The sequence below is a fragment of the Chinchilla lanigera genome, unplaced genomic scaffold (assembly GCF_000276665.1).
Source record: "Chinchilla lanigera isolate Chin_1 unplaced genomic scaffold, ChiLan1.0 scaffold00013, whole genome shotgun sequence".
In the NCBI taxonomy this organism is placed as follows: domain Eukaryota; kingdom Metazoa; phylum Chordata; class Mammalia; order Rodentia; family Chinchillidae; genus Chinchilla; species Chinchilla lanigera.
In genome coordinates, this window is record NW_004955414.1 from 28834801 (window position 1) to 28860922 (window position 26122).

Below are 26122 nucleotides of genomic sequence, written 5' to 3' on the forward strand. Positions count from 1 at the left end.
GTCAATAGGCTGTGTGTCCTGATTTTTTCCTTTATGTATGTGAAACACTGTGAAAAAAACAGCAAGGCAGAGGGTATTGGATTCCATCAGTGAAGCTCCAAGACAAACGACCCTGACTGCTGGGTTAGAAATGCCAATACTGCAATCTAAATTTGGGGTTCAACTCAGCATAGGTTTGTTGAGCACTTATAATCAACCAGGGAAGAAACATAGCCATTTCCCTGTCCATAACATCTTCCTGGGTTTTATTATCATGTGACGTTTTAAAAATGTGTGATACTCTTACCTTTCAGAGTTTTAAATTTCACATCTCACAGTAGAATATACTACCTTTCCTTCCTTTGAGTGAGAAGCTTTCAAACACCAGCTGTCATCTTGGCCTTTCAAAAAAATGAATGTTGAATCTAAATCTGAAAAAAAAAAAGAAAAAAAAAAAAGCAACCCTGCTCATCCCTTCACATGGTTCCACCTCACCCCGTGGGTCCCAGGTAATAAACAAGGAGGGCACTGAGCATCTTGAACTCATCTGCTGCCTTCCTTGCACATTTGCCAGCCCAGCTCCCTGAAGGGCAAAGAATTCTGTGTCTCTTTTTTTTTTTTGTTTTGTTTTTTTGAGACAGGGTCTCACTATACAGTTCAGGCTGGCCTTGAGCTCGCTTTGTAGCCCAGACTGGTCTCGAACTCACAATGATCCTCCTGCCTCAGCATCCTGAGTGCTGGGATTACATAGGCGTGTCCCACCACGCCCGCTGCAAAGAATTCTGAAGCAGTTGGCAGTTATGTTGTTCAAAAGTCTATTCTGAATATAAACACGCCTTGCTTCTCTTTCAGTCATCTGGAACAACACCAGCTTAACAGGATTCATGAAAAAGTACTACTATTATTCTCATTCTAATGCACTGGGCAAGGTTCTTTCCATACATGACTCTATAAAGCCCTCACAATAAGTCTGCGAGGTAGTTTATATTTACTTTTTTATGGAAATTCAAGTTCTTTTGTGTGAAATGACTTATCCAGGATCAGGCAGCTTTTAAGTGCCAGAACTATGAGCTTTACCCACATCTTCTTTACCCAGATCCTGAGCATTTCCATTGCACAATGCTAAAAGGTGAATATCAGAACAGTTTCTAGGGCTGCCTGTCAATTTGTTCACTAGAGTAGGAGCCCACTGTCCAATCACACTTACTGAAAAGAACATTATCATAATCTTAATTATTATTTTTTTATGTTCTGGAGATTGAATCCAGGGCTTTACACAGAGCACGTGTGCTACCAGGGAGTATGTGCCAGCCCTATCATCAATTTTGATTCTCCTATTTTCTAGTTATTAAACACAATTATTTCATTTGTTCCCATGTTGGATCAGTATTTAGGAATGTTCATGTAAAAGAATCAGATTCTTGAAAGGATGAAAACCATTTAAAAAGATAGTCATGGCAAATGTCGTAATAATTGTCCATGTCAAATTGGAATGTTTTTTCCTGTTCATAATAAGTAATGCCTCCTTTAACAACAGTCTTGATACTTAAAGGGACAGATTTTCATTAATTCTTTAATACCCTCTACAATTTTCTTTCAGTAATAGAGCTCTTTCAAAGTGTATAATTTTATGGCTGAAGAGATAGTGAAAACCATGAAAATGTTTAGGATGGGGAGCATAACTCTCCAAGGACCTAAATGTGAACTGTACATGGTGACTTCTTCCGAAGAGTATAGACAGGGAGAGAAATAATTACTTTACAGTAGGAGAGCTTGACAAACTCTACTTCAGCAGATAATGAATTGGTCAATGCCAATACCAGTAAATGGTGTGTTAGAGTGTATCTTTGATAAGGCATTAATGGCACTTGACCTCTGTGTATTTCCTCCCCAGAACTTGTATCCTGGTCTACTTGTGAGAAAAACATGAGGTAATGCCAGTTGAGGGGCATCCTATAGTATACCTGACCAGGACTCCTCAAAACTGGCAAGTCATCAAAACAAGGAAAGGCTGAGAGAAAGATCCTAAAGAGTCATGACTGCTAAGAGGGACATGACACCTTAGATAAGATTCTAGAACATAAAAAGGATATTATATAAAAGCTAAGGTCTGAAAAACTATAGCTTTTAGTTAATAAAAATACATCAATATTTTGTCTTAGTCATTTTCCTCATCAGTGGGACAATATATGCTACTCCTGTGACATAATGGAGGAAAGGTTTGTTTCAGCTCACATTTCAGTCCATTGTTGGCAGCTCCAAGGCAGGACAGCATGGCAGAGGGGTATGGCGAAGGAGAGTTGCTCATGTCATGGCAGACAGGAAGCAGAGGGATTGAGGGAGGAGCCAGGAAGAGAGATAAAACCCCACTTAACCACTTCTTCCAACCTGACCCTCCTAACTGCAAGTGAGCTATAAGCCCCCATAATACAGTCACCTTCCAAAAGCCTTGCCTATGGGCACATGAGGCTTTTATGTGACATCTAAATATAAACCATAGCATTCATTATAATAAATGCACCACACTAGTATATGACGTTAATAATAGAGGAAACTGTAAGACTGAGATGAAATAGGTATATAAGAACTCATAATATCTTTGAGGCAAACATTGTTCCTATAAGCGAGAAGCTTAAACTTGATTCAGATTTGCTTATCTATTAAGTAGCAAGAATTTAAATCTATGACTCTGTTCTTATATCCATGGGTTCTACATGAATATTATATCACAAAGAGTAAAGGTCAGTATAAAGGAAATGGAATTCAACCCAGAACATATTTGCTGAGGTTGAGGTCCTTTTGTGTGAAGGTGTAGGGCTATGGAGAAGTTTAGGCATGGACCCTGACCTTAAAGAATGAATATTCTGACTTATTTCACTTAACATTATGTTCTCAAGTTGTCTCTGCTGGTCTACAAGTGCCTCAAGTTTATCTTTTTTTATATCACACAGTTTCTCTTATATGAGAAACTCTCTCTCTCTTACTCTCTCTCTCTCACATCACCTCTCTCTCTCTCTGACACACATATGATATGTACGTGTGAGAGACAGAGAGAGCACAAAATAGAAGATAGGTAAATAGGAAGCAGGAAGATCTTTTTCAAATGGATAAGAGAATAAGAGATGGAGGGAGAGGTGAGGGAGGGGAAAAAGAAGGGATAAAAAAAGAAATGAAGGGAAAACAATGATGAAAATAAAGCTTTTGCAAGTGGGAAGGGAACCAAGCATTGGAGGGAGAAAGTGGGAGGGAAGGAGCAATATATATACATGGATGCTGGTGTGGCAGTGGTGAAAAAGGAACGCCCTACATTGTTAGTGGGAATGTAAACCAGCACAACCATTATGGAAATCAGTATGGAGATTTCTCAAAGAGCTAAAACTAGAAATTGCATGTGACCTAGCTATTCCCCTTGTAGATGTCTTCCCCAAAGAGCTAAAGATGGCATATTACACCAATACATGCATACTAATATTTATAGCAGCACAATTCATAATAGCTAAATCCTGGAAGCAGCCTATAGACCCATCAACTGACGAGTGGATGAAGAAAACGTGTTATCTCTATATAATAGACTACTACTCAGCTTTAAAAAAAGGATAAAATTATGGCACTTATAAGAAAATCGATGCACCTGGAAAATATAATGTGAGTAAAACAAACCAGACAAAAAGCTTAAATATTATATGGTGTCTTTCATATAAGTAAGGCAAAATACAAACAGCAAAATAAAGGGTAGATAGAAGGAAACAAGGGGATAGATCTCTTGCCAGTGGGAGTCAGTCCAAGAGACTGACGGAGAGGAAACAGGGGGAGGGGAAGGGAAATAAGCAGAATTAATTTTGTTGTTGTTGTTGTTGTTTTAAGACAGGGTCTCACTATGTGATGTGGACTGGCCTCAAACTCATGGTGGTCCTCCTGCCTCAGACTCCCGAGGGCTGGGATTACAGGTGTACACTGCCACGCCCAGCCCAGTAAGCAGAATTAAGATATGATGTGTAGAAGAAATTAATAACCTCAATGAATGTAAGCATTGTGTATCATAAACATGAGATAAAAGTGATAGTAACAACAAGACAATGGAGATTTAGAGGCAAAGGGAGGAAGAGCGGTGAGAAAGGAAAGGGGAGGGGATTAAAAACAGAAATAAACTGTATTGTGTACATGTACCCATTCTGCAACATGAATGTAAACTTTCCCAAGATGAAATGTGAACACTTACTAATAAAAAAGATGCACTGTGTACATGTACCAATTCCCCAAGATAAATGTAATCATTTTATACTACAAATATGTACTGATAAAAAATTATCAGCCTAGGGCTTTAAGAAAAGAATATATGTTCTAGTGGGTGAGACAGACAAGTATGATTTGTAATACCAGCAGGCTTGTTGGAGCAAGGAGGAAAGACAGATGTGGTAGTTTACCACAGGAAGAATGCAGATGGTAAGAAGTTTCAAGGTCAGACCCCTACATTTATGTGCAGTCTCTGCAGATTGGAAGATTATTTTTTACTTGAGGGAGCATGTAAGGGTAGGCATCTTGGTTTCTTTTCAGGTGTAAATAAGATGACACATACAAATGATAAAACTGGCAACCTTTTATCTGAAATAAAAGTCTCTGGGTATAGTTTTTCAACTCTAAATGTTTTCCTTGTCACTAAATAGTTTAGTTGACAATTTGACTTTAAGCTTGGATTTGGCAAAAGACTAAATCTTTCATTAATCACAGTCTGATTATATAATGATAGTTATACTCATAGAGCATTTATCATACACCAGACACTATCCTAAGATCTAAATGGTTTATGAATACTGTTCCTTTAATCCATACAGTAACTCTGAATCAGTTCTAATTTGGCCCCTATATTAGAACTAAGGAAAAGGCATAAATAAGTTAAAATTTATCCAGGGTTGCCCAACTAGTAAATGGCAGAAACATGATATGAACTAGGCAGTGTGACGTCAGAACTCACACAGTAATTATAGTACACTGTCCACCTGTTCTCTACACACATTGAAACAGCATGGTTAAGTGAGTTTGCTCAAAACATATTTTATATTTCAGGAAATATAGCTTATCTAACCTCTAAAATTACTTTTATCTCCTCAAGCATCCAAAATGCTAATAGCAGGGGATAAGAAATTCTCTATTTCTTGTTGTTTTAAAATGAGTTCAATTATATGCTATCACTATGTGGAACTTATTACTACTGGAATGTAAGGATGGTTCAACATACAAAAATCAAGTAATGAAATACCCAACCCAAACTAACCAAGGGAGAAAAACTACATGGTCAAAAGCATTTGACAAAATTCAACATTGTTTCATGACTTAAAAAATACTTAATAAGCCAAGACTAGAAGGAAACTATCTCAATATATCAAAAGCCACATATAAAAAGCCCACAGCTAGCATCATAGCCAATAGTTAAAGCTGCTGTGTATTATTTGCTTCTTGCCCTTTGTAATCCTTCTGTGACAAATTCTGACTTCTTTTAAGGAGATGTTGCTCAGATGCAAACACAGATGCACACTAATACTATTTTAAGAGATATTACCCCTCTTACATTTGTGTCAGGATTTCAAAATATCTCTCCACCAATGCCACCACTCATTATGCAAGAATGTCCTACACTTAATATTGACATTAACTCTCCAGACCATCCATTCTCCATGTGGTGGCCAGAATAGTCCATAGCAACTGAAGCAAGATATGTCAGGTGTCTACTTAAAATTTTCTGATGTCTTCCTATTTCACTTAGAATAAAATTTAAACTCTTGACTATGGCCAAAGAAGTCTTATAGACCTCTTCTTTCCACTTTCTTCTGTTTTTCCTATGAGCAAGAACAGTGCCTCCTCTCTGTTCCACCCTCAAATGCTTATTTCTCTCTGTTCCTAAACACACAAGTTCATTAGGCCTTTTGTACTTTCTGTCTCTTTAGCTTAGAATGATTTGTCCCTATGTCTCTGCATGACTACACCTCAGTATTTGGATCTCAGTTCAAATGTTACATAATCTCACCACCCAGAGTGTCCAGACCTCATTCCAATATACATACACACACACACAAACACACACACACACACACACACCACATACTCCACTGGCTCTACTCTATATCTCCTGTGCAAATGAATTAATAGGGTATTATTAAACCCATAAATTTACAGGGCCACCCAAAAGCTACAAATCCAATTCATAAGCAAGGTATCCCTCTTGGGTGAGGATGAGAAGGAGATAAGCCAATAAATTTAATTTGGAAATACTCCTTGCTAATTTGAGAGCCAGGTTTATAGGAAGTTTCATGTGCTACTGAAAAGAATGTGTATTGTGTTGTTGGGTAAAACACTGTAGATATCTATTAAGTCCATTTGTTCAAAGGCTTTTTCAATTTTTGTTGAGTTGATCTATTTGTGACAGTCGGGTGTTGAGGTCCTCCACTACAATTGTGTTTATACATATCTATCTTTTATATCCAGTAGTATTTGTTTTATAAATTTGAGTGCACCATTGCCTTGTGCATATTTTTAAATAATTGTCTTCTCTTTCTGTTGGCTTGTTTCATTAAGAAATATGTGGTGACCTTCTTTGCTTCTTTTGATCAGTTTGGAAGTCCACTTTATCTGAATATAGGTGTATCAGTTAGTATTCACTACAGGAGTAGATTTAATATAAAATATACACATATATGTAGAGATATATTATATGTATATTAATAAAATAGTAATATAATAATTATCTAATATAATTATTACTATTATTAATAATATATTATATTATATCTTTTATGTCTCTTTTATATATTATGTATACTGTATATTATATCTATATAGATATATTATGCATGGATTTACAAAGAAGGCTTACAATGGCTGCCTGCAGTATGCTGTGGAAGAATGCAAAAGGGCCATTTGCATCCTGAAGATCTGAAGGATCTGGTCAAAAGTCAAAGGCCTGGAGTTTGCTTCAGAATCCTGCAAAAGTACATATCAAGAAGCTGAAAGGTCTGCCCCGGAAGGGTTGAGAAGCCTGCATTGCAATACTGAAAATTCTGCACTAGAAGCCTGGAGATGGAGGTCCAAAGGCAATAGCAAAGACTGGAGTTCCTCTAAAGAAACACAAATGAGACTTTCTCCTTCCTTCCATTTTTATTCTATCCAGGCTACAAAGCTGGTTGGTGCCATCCACACTCACGGTGCATCTTCATTCTTCATTAAGTCCATCATTTAGATACACCCCAAACTATTATATACCAGTCAGCTTGATGTTTGCTATTCAAGTTGACACCACAATTAACTCTCACAATAGGATAGCTATCCCTACATTTTAAATCAAGTTCCTGTTGCATAGAATATTGTTTTTCATTCTTTGATTTTTAGTCTATGAGTTTCTTCTGGGGTTGTTTCTTGTCCAGAATTAATATACCATTGAATTTGTTTCTTGATAAATTTTTCCAGTCTGAGTCTTTTGATTGGGGAACTGAATCCATTCATATTAAGAGTTATTACTAATAGGTATTGACTTATTGCTGTCATACGCTTATTTTCATGTTGTTGATGCCCTATCTTTCCTTTCTATATTACTGTTCATTCTACCTGCTGTATTCATTCTATAGACCTTCTGTCATTGTTAGCTTAATTCCCACTCTCTAGTGTATCCTTGAAAATTTTGGGGGATGCTGGTTTGGTGGTCATGAATTTCTGCAAGTGTTCTGTATCAAGAAAGTTTCTCCATCAATTTTGAAGTATAGTTTTGTAGGATATATCAGCATAGGTTGATTATTTTCTCTTTGGGCATGAAATACTTCACTTCAAACTGTTGACATTTAAAATTTGTGTTGAAAAGTTTGCCATAATTCTAATGGGTTTTCCTTTATAAGTGATTTTTTGCTCTTCTCTACCCACTTTTAAGATTCTGTTCTTGTGTAAACTTCTGGGAATTTGACTGTGATATGTCATGGAGAGGTTATTTTCCAAACATGGGCTTCTATGCCTCACTTATCTGTATGTTAAATTTTTTCCCTTATTTGGAAATTTTTCTGCTACTACTTCTGTAAGCATGGTTTCTGTGCTATTTGTGTTGTCTTCTGATTTTTCATTAATTCAAATTAATTTTAGCTCAGTCTTCTTTTATTATCTAGATGTTGGATACATTTTCCATGTTCTCTTGTTTCTAAAGTATCGCTCAGTAATTAGTCACTGACAACAGCCCTGTCTTCTATTTCTGACACTGTCCTCCCATTGGTCATTGCTACTGCCCATATTTTGACAGAATTTTTATCTCCTGAATTTCTGTTTAGAAACTTTTTATGGGGTCTAATTCTTTTTCATGCTGGTCATACATGTTTTGTATCATTTTGTTTTACTCTAGTTGTTATTAATATCTTCTTTATACTTCATTATTATTTTGTTTACTTGGCCCAATATCTTCTTACTTATATCCACTGTGAGCTTGCCAAATGCCTCATTGATCTGTTTTGTTCTTTCCTCGATATCACTTCAAATAATTTGAATGTGCGATTTTTGGTTTCCTTGCCTTTGATGCTGCATGGATCACCTTCAGAGGAGTTGGGAGTTGTGGAGGCATTTGGTTGGCTTGCTATCTTGTGTTTCTATTTTTTGTTTGTTTTTAAAATTATTTTATGTGTTGAGGCCGTGTTGATTTTACTGGAAAGTTTTGTTTCTAGCATGGAATGTTCCTTAGTTAATGTCTACCTCTCAGTAGTATTCTCTGGCATTTGCCTCTATCCTAGGATTCAAGCACTTTTGTTCCCTTGGGATGGAAGGTTGAGTATATTTGGCCCAGTACCTAGATTTCCAGGAATGGGCCCCAGTACTGCTAGTGACCCCAAGGCAATCCAGATATTGGCATCCCAAGAAAACTGATTAATGGCAACAGCTATGTCACCTTGGTTATAGTAATAAAGTCAATAGCAATTATAGCATTAATTATAAACTGAATATTAACCAACCTTAAGAGTTCATAAAGTACCACTTTTACCCATAGAAAAAAGATCTATAATCATAGTCTAAACACTAAGACTAACCAAATGTTGACCTACTGTAGGTCCACAGTAAATGCCTGCTAAATAGAACAGCTTTACATCTACTAACAATGGAGCAGTATTCAATAACACTGACATAAATTTATCAAGCTAGCTAGAGATTCATAAAGCTTAGTAGTTATATTAGGAAAAATAAAGGAGGTAGGACATTAGTAAGTGTCCTAAAGGCAAAAGTTGAAAAATTTATTTATTTATTTATTTATTTGTTTGTTTGTTTGTTTTCCCAGTACCGGGAATCGAACTCACAATGTTGCGCTTGCCAGGCAGGCGCTGTGCCTCTGAGCTAAATCCCCAGCCCCTGAAAAATTTATCAGTGGGATCTGAGGACAAGAGAAAAGTGAGATAGGGGCTCCCTAGGAGTAAAAGCAAATTGCATCTGGGAATGGCTGGCGTGAAAGGATAGGAGTAAAAGGAAATTAAAGTGTTACAGAATGGTTGAAGGAAAGAAGAAAAAAGAAAAAGAAGAATCAATATAGAGAGCAAAAGCAGAAAATAAAAGAAAGAAAGAAAAGGAAATAGTTGAAAGTGAAAAAGAAAGGGACACGAAAGAAACTAACAGGGGGGAAAATGGAGGAAAACCCTCAAACCCCCAAAATATCTGATGAAGGAAGGATAAAAACAATGCAAAATCCAAAAAAGATTGAGTCAAAGAAAAAGTTGAGTGTTATCCAATGAATAATTTTTTTCCAGGACCTGCAGTCTTGGGACCTAGCCAGTCATGCCTCTCTATGCCTGGCTTTAGGGTTTACGAGTTTTTGAGTTGCCTTCCCTGCCCCAGGGATGCCTCTGTCCATTCCTCCCAGATTGTCATTACCATCCAAGCCTAGGTGTGCCCTTGCTCTTGTTGGTAGGTGGGGAATATGACCAGCTCTCTGGTCTCTGCTGGATATAGGCTGCAGGGTGGGAGCTTGAGTGGGCTGTTGAACTTAATATTCACAGTTGTAGGGTCTGCTTGCTTCCTTTTCTCCGCGGGTACTGTCCTCATTCAGGACCAGGTTGGTTAGTTAGTCCTCACCTCTGCTGCCTTGTGCCACTTGGAAGCAAAATGCAGAGACTTCTTGGAGTCGGTGATTGGATGTGCCATTGCTTTAGGGAGCACTGCACATCCCATAGGGCCCTGCTTGCTCTCATGGGGAGGGCGCCGCTCATCCCATGTGGGAGGGGCCCGACTCAGAAGGAGCACAGCTCATCCCACTCAGCTGGGCTTTCTCTCTTGGGTAGGAGGGTGCTGCTTATCCCTCACAGGTCTGCTACCTTGCGTGAAGGAGGGACACCACTCATTCGGCTGGACTGTTCGTTCACGTGGGGAGACTAGGGTGTTTTGAAGGTATCGCCACAGTTTCACTCCACCCAGTTTTCTCAGTGCCCTGAAGATATAGCCTAAGGATAAACCTCTCCATCCTTACTACTTTGACTCAAACATGGCTTCCTCTTATCTCCCAGCTACGTGTCCTGCGTCCCTCTCCTCTTGTCTTGTCCTTTTGTTTTCATTGTACATTTCTGATGGGTTTGTTTGCAACACAAAAGTTTTAAACTTTAATATAATCCAATTTACTTATTTTTCTTCTTTTTTATTTTAAAGAGAATAAAGCCGATAAAAACGATATAGATTTTCAAAACGATAGGCAATTAACAACGGTTATTATATTACATATTGTTATTTTCAAAGTAGTTGCTCAGATTACCAGATACAGGAATGCAAAATTGATCAAACAATACCTAAGCACTAACTGTTCCTTTCAATGAACTACTAGATACTAGTAGTACAGTTATCTCAGCTACCTTGTGTGTGTGTGTCTGTATATATAAATATATATATATATATAAAATTGTTTGTGTTCTTGGTGTTTTATCCAAGAAGTCATTGCATACCACACAAAAATTTACTTTTATATTTTCTTCTAAGAGGTTTATAGTTTTAGCTGTTATATTTAGGTCTTTGATCTATTATATTTTTGCGTATGGTATAAGATAGCAAGGCCCTATACTTTTTACGTCCCAGCTTTGAGAGTCATATAGAAGCATTTCTACTGTGATCTGTTGGTTGGGGTAATTACTGGTTCCTGCCCAGATTCAAAGGGAGAAAACACAGAACCTACCACTAGTGAGTGTAGAGTGTCAGTCACATTATAAAAAGAAGATGTGAGATGGATAAAAATATAGGTATTGGCATATTTCAAAGCTATACTCTGTAACTCCATACTAACAAATTAATTGTGTTTCTCTACATTTAGAATATTTTTGTGATCGGTCCATAGATTTGTCTTTGGTTTCAGACTCTTCCCTTTCCAATCTTTATTATTTATTTATGTATTTATGTATTTATTTATTTATTTATTTATCTTTTTGAGACAGGGTCTCGCTATGTAGTTCAAGTGGGCCTTGAGCTCACTTTGTAGTCCATGCTAGTCTTGAACTCAGAACAATTCTCCTGCCTCAGCCTCCCGAGTGCTGGAATTACAGGCGCGAGCCACCACGCCAGGCGATTCCCTTTCCAATCTGACTTTACTCAAGAACTCAGATTGGGATAATAACACCTGCCTTTTAGAATCATAGTTATGATCAAATGGTATGTGTGAAAACACCTGGTACAACATCATGACAAAGGTAGCAGTGAACAAAGTATATGAATTCTTAAACATATGAAGAGATGTTCATCCTCATTTATAATGAAATAAATACAAAATAAAGTTATACTGAGCTACCACTTGTCACTTACCATATGTACAAAAATTAATGAGGTTAACAACATAGCTTATTGGCAAGAATGTAGGTGAAACTGGCTCTTCGTATATGTGGCTGGTGGAAACTGCTACTGTAGTTGTCAGGGAATGTAATGCAGGATTCCATATGCATTTCCCTTTGACCTATCAATCTCACTTTTAAGAATTTATCTAAAAGATACACTTGCAAAGCACAAACTGATTTATGTATGTTATTATTGTGCATACATTATTATTATGCAGTATTATTTGTAGTAGCACAAGATTGAAAACAACCATAATGTCTTTAAATAGAAGGCTGACTGACTAAAACAGCCTTTCAAAGAAATAAACAAGATTTCCTACATATTGATATGGACAGAGATTCAGAATACATTGTTAAGTGAAATAAATAAGGCATAGTACTATAAAATCTAACTTTCATGTGAGAAAACAAGAGAAATAAGAATGAACATGCCTATTTGCTTATATTTGCTAGGATACATGAGGATAAATCAGGAATTCAAGAAAAATAATGGTTACTTACTAAGGATAGCGAAGAAGGGTATGGAAAGGATATTATGCTATGATAGCACCATGTCTATATTTTTTCAGAGATGCCTATGGTAAAGTGGTACAAAGTGATAGGATGTCTCCATTTACTTTTTTTTTTTTTTTTTTTTGGTTTTCTCCGGTACCGGGAACTGAACTCATGACCTTGCCAGGCAGGCGCTTTGCCGCTGAGCTAAATCCCCAGCCCCCTCCATTTACTTTTAGATAGATAGATATTTCTCCAGAAAAGGGGTCTGGGTTGGGATGGGCAGGTTGCATTGACCCATGTGTCTCAGAATCTTATTACTTGTTGTATATAGTTGATACTTTCATACTCCTCATTCTTTTACTTCTGTTAGAAACATTTAATACTTTCTTAAAAATCATCTGAGAAGGTTTTAAAATGCTTAAAGCCTTGTTAAAAATCTTTGGACAATTTTTACCTGGATGAATCCCAAGCTTTTCTTGATGAATACAAAATACTTCAGCAAATGTCAAGATACTTGGTGAACAACAGGAGTGGAAAGTGACATATCTGCAAAAGAAGCCAACTGGGGCAGGGAAAACATAAGGAAATAAAGGACACATCTTTCAGGGCAACTGATAACATTTAAGTGTGCTATCTAGAAACAGAAAACAAGTTCCAGAAAATAAATAAATCTTGTAATAATCTTAGTAAGAAATCCCAAGACCACTTTGTCATGGCCCTAGTTCTCACTAGGAGGAAGAGACTAGCAGCTATCCGGAGAAGGCTATTGTGGTAAGCAAGGAAAGAAAGTTAGAATGTTACGGTGAATGCGATATTTGTAAATAAACACTTTTGTTTTAATTTGTAATAAGTTTAGGAAAAACTCAGATGTCTTAGTTTATTCCAGCCTCCTCTTCTAATCCTTCCTCTAGCTCTTTGAGTCTCTATAAGCATGCCATCTATATTAATTTCCCGAGAGTGCCATAACAACCTGCTACACACTTGCTGGTTTAAAACACAGATATTCATTTTCTATGTTTCTGGAGGCTGGAAGTCCAATATCAAGTTGTCTGCAGGTCCCTGTTTCCTTTGAGAGCTTCAGGGGAGGCTATCTCCTTCCTACCTTACAGTGGTTACAAAAGATCCTTATTGTTCTTTGGCTTCTTGACATATCACACCAACCTCTGCCTTTAATGTCTCATGCCGGTTTCCCCCAAATGTGTGTCTACGTCTTTGTGTACAATCTTCTTTGTGTACAATCCTTCTAAGGATATTAGTCATATTAGCTTTGGGGCCTAGCCTACTCCTATATCATTTCAATTTAACTTGATTTTTACCTCCATCAACCCCATTTCCAATAAGGTCACATTCATGGTTTCCTGAGGTTAGGATTTCAACATGACTTTTTGGATGATATCTGAGAGACAGATATAGGTATATCTATGCAACAAAATCTTTAGAGTAGTTTCTCTAAATCAAGTAAGCTTTGTCTCAAAGACAAAACAACAACTGCTTTCTTCTCCTCAGTGCTGGAGATTCAACCCAGAAACCCATGTATGCTATATAAGTACCTGAGGTATACCTCCAGCCCAAAGAAATGCTTTAAATTTAAAAATTATACATATCTTAGTTCTGCTCATCATAGTTTTTTAAAACCTAGGACTTAAAATATTCTAGAGTAATTTAGTGAGTAAGTGAATTAAATTAAATTAACTCAATGTTTATTGAGCATCTATTATATATTTTTAAAATTTATTTATTTGTTTGTTTGCTTGCTTTTTTGAGATAGGGTCTCATTATGTAGCGCAGGCTGGCTGCTAACTCACGGTTATCTTCCTGCCTGAGCCTCCCGAGTACTAGGATTACAGTCATGTGCCACCATGCGCGGCTGAGCATCTATAATATACACAGCACTAAACTGATTAATGAATATACTGCTGGACAATAAAATAGACATGCCCCTTGCCTTCCTAGAAAAGCACTGTAGTAAAGAAAACAGGTAATAAATAGACGAATATTTTGCAAATTGTGATGTGCACCATGAATGAATTGGTTTATGGCTGTGATAGTGAATAGGGTATATTGGGAAGGGATAATACCCAATTAAATAAGGTGTTAGGTAGAATCTCTCTAAATGCCGTTCCACTTAAGCCAAGATAGAAAGTTGGGATGGAATCAGTTGAATTGAATGGGGGAATTCACGTCTATGAGTGTCATCCCCCTCTCTCTCGTGTGTGGAACGGAAAGAAGGCCAACTATGGTGCAATTTAATGAGGAGGAAGTCGAGAGTGGAAGTTAGATTAGCCCATGTGGGGATTAATAGGCCGCTGTCAAAGGTCTGGGTATCTGTACTGAGTACAGTGGGGGAGCCACACATAATTTTAAATAGGGCTGAGATGGGGGTTACCAGAATATGTGATTAAATTTATAATTGCAAAACTTTATCCTCTTTATATTACTCTGTGGAAACGGATGGAAAGAAGTCAACGAGCAGAATCTAAAGGAGCAGTTAAGTGGCTGTCACAGGTGAGAGATGCGGGGGACTTGGACCAGATGGTAGCATGAAGGTTTGACCTGTAGGTGGGACCGGATGTGGAGGGTAAGACAGAAATCAACGATAAGGACGATCGAGTCTGCTGTGTCTTTGTCTTCAGGGCACTTACATAGCATCTTCTTTCGGCAGGTTATGTCCTTCTAACCTTAAATACAATAGCACTTATTGATTTTTTTTTGTTTGTTTTGTTTTTTTTTCTGGTACCGGGAATCGAACTCACGACGTCGCACTTGCCAGGCAGGCGCTGTGCCACTGAGCTAAATCCCCAGCCCCCAATAACACTTACTGAATATGATCAGGTACACATTTTAAAGCCTGTAATTCTCCTGGATGCTATACAGAAAATTCACAAGATGGAATTTGCTTTCTTCCCCATTTGAAGTCATCATGTGTATCCCAACTAGATTTCAATCCTAAATTCTTGCTTGCTGGCACTAAAGTTTACTCATCTCTGTATCTTTTGCAATGTGTAACATGGTATAACCACAATGATGATCATTGAACTCTATGTTAAATTAAGCTGAAGGAAATTAAATATCCTCAAAATTAAATGTCCTCAAAGGTCAGGCTTTTGAAGATGGCTTCAGAATTTTGGAATAATAAAAAATCGTTAGGAGCCAGATACAGTAATAATTTTAGTTGGATACACGATGTGACCATAAAGGAGTTTCCTTTCATGGCTCATAAACTGATTAAAAAGACAATTCCCAGAGAGAGTTAGTTCCTTCTCAGATCCCTGAATCCACACATACCAGTTGTGTGTGCTCGTATATCGAGCACTAACAATACTTAAGAGTACTCTCTGGGTGGTGGAGATATAAACTGTATAAAATACAGACCCTCACTAAGAAGAGCGCAGTAACTTCTACATAATGCATCCAGCATAATACTTCCTCTATTAAACCGTATATCTGCTAAAATTTCTCTCCGACCTGGGCTAAGTGAGTTTGAAACAGGATGGCAGCATGTGGCAAAGTTCGTTGGGGGAGTAACTGTAACCAGATCCCAGGACATGCACCAAGCAATTCTCAGGACCCCTATGTGGACCTTTCATGAGTTCCTGTGTTGTGTGGAATGAACAAAAGGATGTAGGCACCATGAAGAGTTTGCTATTGTGCCTCTCTGTGGTAGCTCACACTGTGCCCCCAGGGTGTACTTTTCTTTCATATTTTTATTTTATTTTGGTTTTTATTTTTTGTCTTCTGTACTTGGCCTTAAGTTCACTCTGCAAAGTCTGTTTCTTGCTTACCCTTCACTTTTAATTTTTCTTACCTTAAATAAATTTGAAACGTTGCCACCATTTTTCCTTGTTTCATTCAATTCTTTGTTCAAGATGGAAAGAACTTGAAAACTACCTCCAGAAGGAGATCCCAGCATCCTCAAACCTGGTAAGAAGTTGACATCTGAGTGGCATGAAGACAGGGGTAAACACAGAATCTTACAGTCTACTCAAGTGGGGGATAGATCATCCATTTATGGAGGGTTAAAGCTCTGCTGTGTGCTAAATATTGATGAATAAACAAGATTAGACAATGTTATTGACTTCATAGTCAAAAGGCATCAATCTGTCAGTCTTCTTGTAGGGGAAATACTATAGGATTTGGAGTTAACTTACTGTTGGGGAAAGTTATCTTAACTTACTTTCTGAATATCAAATCCACATGTATGAGAAAAAGGATTACATTTCTTTTTTTTTTTTCTGGTATTTTCTATCTATAATACCTTGCACTTAATAGATGCTTTACAAGTGTTATTTAATTAACACCATAGTATTCTCTTACAGAATTTTTGAGGTGATTTTATATATACATATGTGTGTGTGTTTAAGTTTTAGGTATATTATAAATACTCCTTAAATGTTTAGCTCATGGAATTTAGGTTGGAAGAAATTCAACAAACATTATTTACTTGCAACAACTCTGGAGAAAAGTAAAGTTGGAGGACTCAGACTCTGTAGTTTCAAAACATACGGTAAGGCTCTGATAGTTAGGATGGTGTGGCACTGGCATAAAATTAGACATACAGACCCATGAGAAAGAATTGAGAGTTGAGAAATAAACCACTACATTTAGGGTTAGTTAATTTTTTTATAAGGGTGCAAGATAATTCAATGGAAAATGAATGGAATTTTCATCAACTGGATATACTCAAGCCAAAAAAAAAATGAAGGTGGATTTCTACATCAAATCATAGGAAATTTATCTCAAAATGGGACAAAAACCTAAATGCAACAGTAAAACCTAGCAAGTACTTAGAAGAAAACATAGGTGACAATGTTCCTTTTAATGTCCCTTATAATGATGATGGTAGTAGTTACAGGACTATAAACATTTTCAGAACTCATCAGATTACAATGTATATCTCAGTAAAAGTGGTTGTTAAGAGCCTCATCCCAAAACCTCATTTAAGGGTGAAGAAGTTGGGACTAAAGTTTAGTGATCACACAAATAGTAGGATTTAGAAGTCCATTAGGCATTAAATCAGCTCTTAATTTAGGATGCTCTGCATTATAACTTGTAGTTAATAATCTCAGAAAAAAGAATCCAAGTATACTTTCACTTATTTAGGGTTTCTCCCTCTATTTTCAAAAACTTTTATTAGTACATTTTTACAGCATGTAATGTTTGCACTCCTTGTGAGGAGTTCGTGCCTGTACATAACACATCTCATTTCCTTTCTTCATCCCTTTTCCTTCCCCTCCCTGCCTTTTCCCTCCATCTCTTCATCCCTTCCCATTTGAGAAAGATCTACAGTATCTCTCTAATTTTTTCTCCCTCCGTTTTCTTACAAGATCTTCTCGAGAACATTGTAATTAAATATTTGTCTTCTCAAGTTTGTCCTTTACTTAGTTCAAACTTAGTATCAAAGTTCTTTATCATAAATAATATATCAGAGTCCTCAGTGGAAGGACAGGTTTTTTTAGGTCCTAAGTCACTTGAATACACCCGAGGATTAATAATTTGCCCCCTAGTGTTCCTTTCCTTTTTTCTCTGTCTTTCTTTCCCTTTTTCCTGGTATTAGAGATCAAATTCAAGGCCTCTAGCAATTTCTCTACCACTAAGCTGCATCTCCAGCCTTGCTCCAAGTTTCTTTGAAGCAGATTAAGAAAAACTAAGAACGTCTCAGATGGTAGTTTGATAGACGTGATAGGTATTTCAGGCTTGTGGCCTTGCTCCATAAGATAGCAGATTCTAAAGAGAATGACCAAAATGTTACTCAAAGTACAAGTCATAGACAATAAAATATTCTCACTTAGAGGAAGAAACAAACACATAAACAGACAAAACTGCCAGGTGTCATGGCGCACACCTGTCATCCTGGCACTTGGGAGGCTGAGGCAAGAGGAGGATTGCTGTGAGTTCAAGGCCAGCATGGGAAACATAGTAAGTTCAAGGCTAGTCTGAACTACAAAGTGAGTAGTTCCTTTCCAAAACTTGCCTTTCAATGAATAAAAGAAACTAGCAGCATACATGAAACAAATTAGCATTTATCTTAAAATATTTTTGAAGCAAAAATATAGATAATTTGAGGAATCATTTGAACCTCTTCCTACTTCCTATTTACCTTGTCTTTTATTTTGCTTTATATTGGGAGTTTCTCATATAAGAGAAACCATGATACCTAAACTTGTGTGTCTAAAATCAGGATTCACAACTGTTATTCTCTAATTATTTTGCTATGAAATTTTGTTTTATGTTTCACAGACATAAGATTTTAAAAATATTTTCTTTATTGATATCTACTTGGATTACATTAAAATAAAACATTTTTTTAACGAAAGCAAAATTCTTGGGAGCTAAGAAGTTCTGGGGTTGGGGGACATTTTACAGACTGCATTTGGAAAATAACAGGGGAGCCCCCTAGTGTAGCTTCTTGTTACTGACTTGAGCAACCCTGCCATCAGAGAAAAAAGAACTTTCTGGGGATGGAACAAATAAAGAGCTATTTTCATTTTGTGTGTGTGTGTGTGTGTGTGTGTGTGTGTGTGTGTGTGTGTTTTGATAGAGATTTGTCTTTACTGGCAATATCCACTCTCTCTGAAGTTAAGATATAATAACACTGATGTACAAATAACTTGCCAAGGATTCCTACCTCTATTTGCCCCACTTCTGTTTAGAAATAATTTGAAAACCACTTCAGACCTTGTACTTTTCAATTATGTTAAAGTAAAATACAATGAATGCAGTATGAGTTTCAAGGAAGTTTTGTCAGATGCCAAGTCATCCTAGGTAATGAAAGGCTTTAAGGTAGGATGAATCTACACATTTACTAAGGCATGAACTTTTGTGTAGAGGGAGGGGAAGTGGGTATCTTATAAAATTTCCTGGAAAAACCATGATCAATCCACAGATGTGTTTTTAAGGAGTTTGTCTGGAAATTGGAAGAATCAAAAGACCACCCCCCAAAAAAACCCCCAGTGTTAAGAAAACATGTAACTTGGAGGGGAAAAAACCCTCAAAACTATTCTGGGCATGGTATATGTTTTAGAGTAGCCATAAACACTTCCAGGAACTGGCTGGTTTCTTCGTATAAGCTGGCGGGTGGTGAATGGGGTTCTCACGAGCAGTTTTATCATCATTAGCTTTCCCACTGGCCTCAGTGGCCCCACTGGCTCCCACTGGCCTCAGTCTATTTCCAAAGGTGACTTCAGTGCACATGTAAGGTCCATGACCTCTAAGATTAATGTCATCTGCTCGAGCAACAAGACCCTGACAAACCCTGGGGATCCCTAGGCACACAGCATCACAGTAAGGAACAATTCTGGAAGTCTGAAGAAGAAATTTGAATTTCTGCTCCTAGTGAAGGAGAAGGGTCTTGGTATCTGGCTTACATTCAAGATCTCTTTGGTTCATCGTTTCCATAAACTTTCTTCTGGGTTAGGAAACTTCATCATGAGACTTGAGATAGACTGGTCTGGAAAGTTTCCTCAGTTTCTGCTGAGCACGAAGTCCCCGGGCTTGTAGTGGGTGAGGCCAATTGGAGATAGATGAGTCGGCCTTGGGTAAGGAATCTTGTAATGCCATCCAGTTTCAGTCCTGGCTGTACACTCATGTATATACTGTTTAATCAGGTCTGTGTCTGTGAAATTTTTGTTTTTCTGAAACAGTGTTCTGGCTGCATTTAGTATATACTGTTTTGCTTTCATGGTGTCTTCCATCTGCCCTGGTACTACATGCCATTTCCTCGCCAGCCTGAAAATGGCAAGGTGAAGGCTAAGATCTCCTTGTTGTGTTGCTGTTGTCATCTTCCCCCATGCACAGAAGTGCAGCAGCCCCTGGTGGGCTGGCTGGAGGAGGCACCAGGAGTTTTGCCGAACCCCGGCAGACTGAGCATCTGCAGATAAAGGGCTGTTTTGATGTCTTGTTCTTTCAAATGTTTCTGACCCTTTGTGTTCATCAATATATGGTTAAAAAAATAATTTGCTAATTTAGGTAGATCAGAGAAAGATCATCTATGAAACCTTTCATTGTGTAGAGCATGAATACAGGACATGTCACACTCCACAATTGTTTTGTGCATGTAGTGCTGGAGATGGAACCCAGGGTCCTGTGTGCTGGGTAAATGCTCTTCCCTGAGCCACACCCCAGCCCACACCCTGTGAACTCTTTAAATAAGCAGTGTTACTCATGGACACATTGTGCGAATTCCCTGAGCATTTGTTGATATCTTTGGCTTGTAGGATTTTCCCTGAGGACAAAATTTAAAAACAATTCCCAATGATGCAATTTTAACCTCTGAATATGAATTTCATTAAAAAGTAATGAATAAAGTTTATTTTTTATGGAAACAAAATATAGCTATTCCTAAAAAGAAAGTACACCCCACACACACACATGGAAGAAGACCCAGAAGCCCAGGTCACCACCATACACATATCACCAGCATCCAGACAATGTGAAGCTGACAACTCCATGACACTCCCATCGCAGGAAAAAGTAGGCGTGGCTGGATGACTGGACAGTCCACTCAGTGTACAGATGGTGGGAATGTCAGTTTAAAACCACAGCCTCCAGGGCTTGTTTTTCAGCCAACTTCAATACCCACACGGCTGACTCAGACAGTGCCAGTACTGGGACTTGTCATTTTCCACCATGTCCTGACAAACCTTTTGTCACTTGCCCCAGAGGGGAACTGACCTGGTTGGAAAGCTCCACACCCATTCCACATTCTTCTGGTCCAGGTTTGTGTCTTCGAGCACAAGGAGGCCCAATTCATGTTCATTTCCTGAAACTCGCTTGTGATGGAGCAAGCTCTTCTCAGCCACAGAACCGTCACACATCCTGGCCTGGTGATCTTCAGACACACACTGTCAGACACACCCTCAGATACAATGCACAAAAGAGTTAACAAGGCCATGGCAGACTTAAGATTTGACTTCCCACGGGATGCTATTTCTTAAGTTACTCTTGACATCATTGTAAAAGTTAAACAAACCAAGATGGAACTGGAAAAAGCAGCCTCACTGAGAAGGTTCTATCAACACACATCCAACTACTCAGAGTAGGAAACTATTTGTAACCTTCTAAATATAAACTCTTTCATTTGAATGATTTCAGTGTTGGGTTTAAATTAAAAAGACTATTTTCCAACAGAGTCAGCTGACAGAGGGCACCCGGGCCAAGCATGCTCTGACACTGGAAAACTCTGTAGTGGAGGAAGAAACAACACAGGATTCAGAGCACCGGCTGCATGTCATTCTTCCTTTCTCCTCCTCTCTTATTTCTTCTCTCACAGGGTCTCCAGGTCAGTCACCAAAGTCTTGCATGATGAGCATGGCACTGAGCAACAGCGGCACCAAGAAATGATCATCCCACTAGCGTCAAATACTGGTATTTGGAAAATAACCTCCAGCTCTTGGCAGTCACTTCATTGATGCACTCAGCACAGTAGACTAAAGCCACAAGGCCCAGGAAGAGACCAGTCTGTAGTCTGCATCCCTGGGAGGAGAAGTAGGTGAAGAGCAGGCATGGGATGGGGAAGACAACCGGCCCCCCAGGAGCCATGGCTCAGTCCAATCTGTCAGGATGCTGGCAGGGAAGGAGCTGGTGAGACACAGAAGGCAAGATGTCCAGAAAGCCTGACATCATAGCCCATCAGAGCCCTCCCACCTTGCCCAGATCCCAAGCACAGTAAGGTGCAAGATCATTCTGGAGCCAAAGAGGAAGCCACAGTGCAGAAAGTGGATTAGTTGGGAAACTGTTGGACTACAAACAGTGAAGATGAAAACAAAGTGAGGACGAAGAATTAAGAATTAAGAGGCAGAAGGTGTCAGACTTGTCAGAACTAAGTGATCATTTGCATTTAGAAGGTTAAGGAAAACAGAAGAATAAAGAATGGCTCCAAGTATAAACTACTGAGTGGATGGTGGTGCTGTCATTGTCTACATACGGGAGACAGCCCGGTAAGTGATAGACCGAAACGCAATCCCAAGCCTTTTGGCTCCACATCTTCTGCTCGTTGTATTACTCTAACATATTGTATTCTGTAGGCTAGTAATGTGAAATTGTGATAAAAGCATTGACAAAATAATTTTAAATTCCTACAAAAACAAATTCTGCAAGATAGTGAATTTATTGTATGATCATAGCCTTTTCCATTGCATAATTATTTCTTTACAATATGCTCCTACCAAGTCCTACTATATGTACGTCGCTTCCTCTCTGTTACTGATGCTTTGCTAGATCTCTTCTTCCAGAGGAGCTGTTATGCACAGGAAGCTTGGATAAACACAACTGAGTCCAAGTTATATTAATATTATGGCACAAAAGTCAACTCCTTCTGGTTCAGAAGTGCTCACTCTCTCCACCTAACAATACCCATCACCATCTGTCACGTGATCTACCTCTTAGTGTCACTCATTGGACAGTGCTGTCCCCCATATCTATAGGTCACTGTGCTCCTCACTCTATAGTAGTTGATTCAATCCTTATAATGTCTCTGTGAGGGAACATTTATTACAGAATCACTTTGTATATGAGGTGCCTAAGACCCAACCTCGGTGAGTAACTTCTTCAACTTGATATATTGATGTATGAGATGTATTAAAGATTATACATTATGTTAAAGATTATATATTACATATCAGTTAAAGATTTATATTATACCTATGCTAACTAGTCTCACATTTGGATTTCCAGCCAAATTATAGCGAGGCGCAGGCCTGTGTCTATCTCCAATATTCTACCAATCATCTAGTAAACTGTCCTCACCCAGACATCCCTCACATACCTTCTAACTCTGTGACTAAAATCAAGTACATTTTCCCCAGAATCTGCTGCTCTTCTGTTGCCCCTTCTGGGTTGATGGCATCAATATACATCTTCTTGATCACCCAGGTTAGAAAGCCAGACTCTACCTCAGCTTTGACGCATATCTGGTGACCTAATCTTGTTATCTCACTTTCCTACTCACCTAGATGTGCTTTAAAATATGACTGATTATATAATCAAACATGTTTTCTTACCCAAAAGATAGTTTCTAAAAGAAATTGGCGAGGTAACTGCTGCTTTTGTTTAAAGAGTGCTATTTGTAGATCCATTGTTTAGCAATGCCTGTTTATTATTTTTACTTCCTCCCAGGCATAAGAAAATATTTCTAAATTCACAATAATACGGTTGCATAATTTCTGGAAACACTAAACACTGCCGAGCAAAACAAAAATTTGAAAATCAAAGGACATTTAAATGGTCATGAATTTGGTCATGCATGAGAATATGCTGCAATAATACTTAAACATTTTGTACAGTGTTATTAGTGAGAATGTGACAAGATCCCAAAATACAGTTTGGCACATACAGAATATACAACTTTTAGTAACTTCTCCAAAATTTAATATTAATATACATCATTTATATTCATCTTTGGGTTCTTATTAGTTTACTTCTCTTTATTGCATATAAAAATTCCTTACACCATATACAGAGTAGGTAAAATAGACTGCCTAGATTCTAGCCTGGCTCTGCCATTCCCCAGCTGTATGACCTCAGAAAACTACCTGCTTCTTTCTACTTCAGTTTTTCATTAGTAAAATGAGGATAGTCATAGCATGTATCTAATAAAAGTCCTATAAATGATTAAATATAAAGTATTTACACATGATAGATGATTAAGTTTTAATTGTTTAGTATTCTCCTGATCATAAAAACTATATATATTCATCATTCTAAAATTTCAACAACATATGGTACTAAAAAGTAAAAATCACTCTAACTGTTCTATGACTGCTATAGGCATTTTTATAAAAACTCCCCCCAATCATATTTCTGTGGATGTATGTGATGTGCAGAATCTGAAATTTACAGCAGACTTTGCATAAGCTGTACTGGTGCCTCTAAGAAGGATGAGCTCCTGGTCCATCTTTGATACTCAGAGTTATTAAAGTAGTGGTTTTAAGCACTTTGGGAAGACAATAATAATGTCTCAAACAGAAAAGGCAGAACTAGGAGTAGAAGTCAGTGGTGGAGCCCTTGGCTAGCATGTTTGAAGCCTGGGTTCAGTACCTGGTAATACACACACACACACACACACACACACACACACACACACACACCCAAAACAGAGAAGGCACTGGATTGCCTTCTCCTTATGATTAGAGTGAGAAAGATTTAGGATCTATGGGCTGTAGACATCAGCACTATTTGTTCTATGAGAGGACATCTGTGATTCTAGATAGTGAATGCACATAAGCAATGGAAGTCTGCCACTGGACACACATAATGCGGAAAGTTAAGGCCTACTTTAAAAGCGGTGGAGTATTTGAACCTTCAAGGTCTCTTAGCAATGACAGTGCACTAACTCAGATGACCCATGCAAGAGTCTTAGCATTTGAAGAATAACCTAACTTTACACCTTCTAGTAATCTACACCCGAAGCTAGCAGAAGAAGAAAAAAGAAAGATTAAAGTGAAATAGAGAATAGAAAAACAGGGGAGGGACAGAATCAATGAACCCAAAGGTTGTTTCTGTGAAAAGAAACTTGACGTTTTCAGTGGAGAGAAACTTGAAACACGATTGATATCGAGGAAGGTCAACGAAGGAGTCTTGGTGCAAGAGAATCAAGATGGAAAACTGTCTTCTGCTAAGCTGTCTAGACTTTTTGGACCAGGTGATACCACTTATCCCTTACAGAGGTATGTAGGCCTGGTCACTTTGACTTTATCTTGAGGCCTGGCCTTTAACAGATGTGCCTCTGGCCACAGTTGTAATATGTTCTCATCCTCTGTACTGACTTCCTTGAGGGTCTAACCCTGTCTGACTGCCGGTAATATTCCTTCCTAATTTAGCTGTCTATAATATGAGGACACAGCATGGTATACTGGTCATAGTGATTCACTATTCACTATTTATTCACCTCAAGTCCAAACATGGTAATTCAGGTCCTTGTTCCAGTGATCAGTATAAGACTGAGTCAATCCTGGCAATAAGATATGAGAAGCAATCTGCTAGGGAAAGTCTAACAATTTCTTCATTCCCAAAGTAGAGATACACAGAGAAATATTCTCTTTGTGGATAATGTCATGCTTAAATGGGAGGCATGGAACCCCTTCAGCCTCTTCATAATATTTAAGGTAATCCACCATAGAAGAAAGAAACAAGAGCTTCGTAGATACACAGACCTGAAATCCACATGTGCTGCTGCCAAAGGCTGCCCTATCTGTAGGCTTGTGTGGGACAATATGCTTCCTTATTGATTAATGCTGCTTGAATGAAGTCTTCTCTTCCTTACAGCCAAGAACATTATGAATCTTTCACTTGGATTAATTGCTTACTTCTCTAAACCTCGGCTTCTTCATCTGGAATAATCCCTGCAAGTACATACTTGAAAGTTAAATGAGGTCATCTTTTTAGAGCATCTATGGGCTGCTTATCGCTAGCTTTAGTAAGTGGGAGGGTGTATTTTCTTACTGTTTAAGACCAACTGAGTGAAGTTTCCTATTACCTGCAGCCATAAACATGATGTACTTTTTCATTCAGATGTGTTGCTTATCTCTTCTGAGTATCTGTTTCTTCATCTAAAATAATCTCTGTATTTTGAGTAGAAGTAACCTGAGTCACATTATCATGAAACAGCACATCAGTTGTAGATTGAAGATCATACTCTTTTGCCTAGTTTGTAATCTGGCCTCACAGTAAACTGTTTGTGAAGGACCGCCTGGATGACTGACCTTGAAAGAAGAGCAATTATCTCCATTTTGGTCCTGAACCTGGTCCCCTTTCCATATATTGGTATGTACAGAGCTGGCTATGACTGTTCTTTCTCCCTTCAATTGGCTTTAAGCAATGCAAATCAGTCCAGCTGAGAT

General features: G+C 38.1%; 1 pseudogene; it reads right to left on the minus strand.

Moving 5' to 3' along the window:
- Positions 1–19638: 19638 nt before the first annotated feature.
- LOC106148040 lies at positions 19639–20065 on the minus strand (annotated as a pseudogene).
- Positions 20066–26122: the final 6057 nt, after the last annotated feature.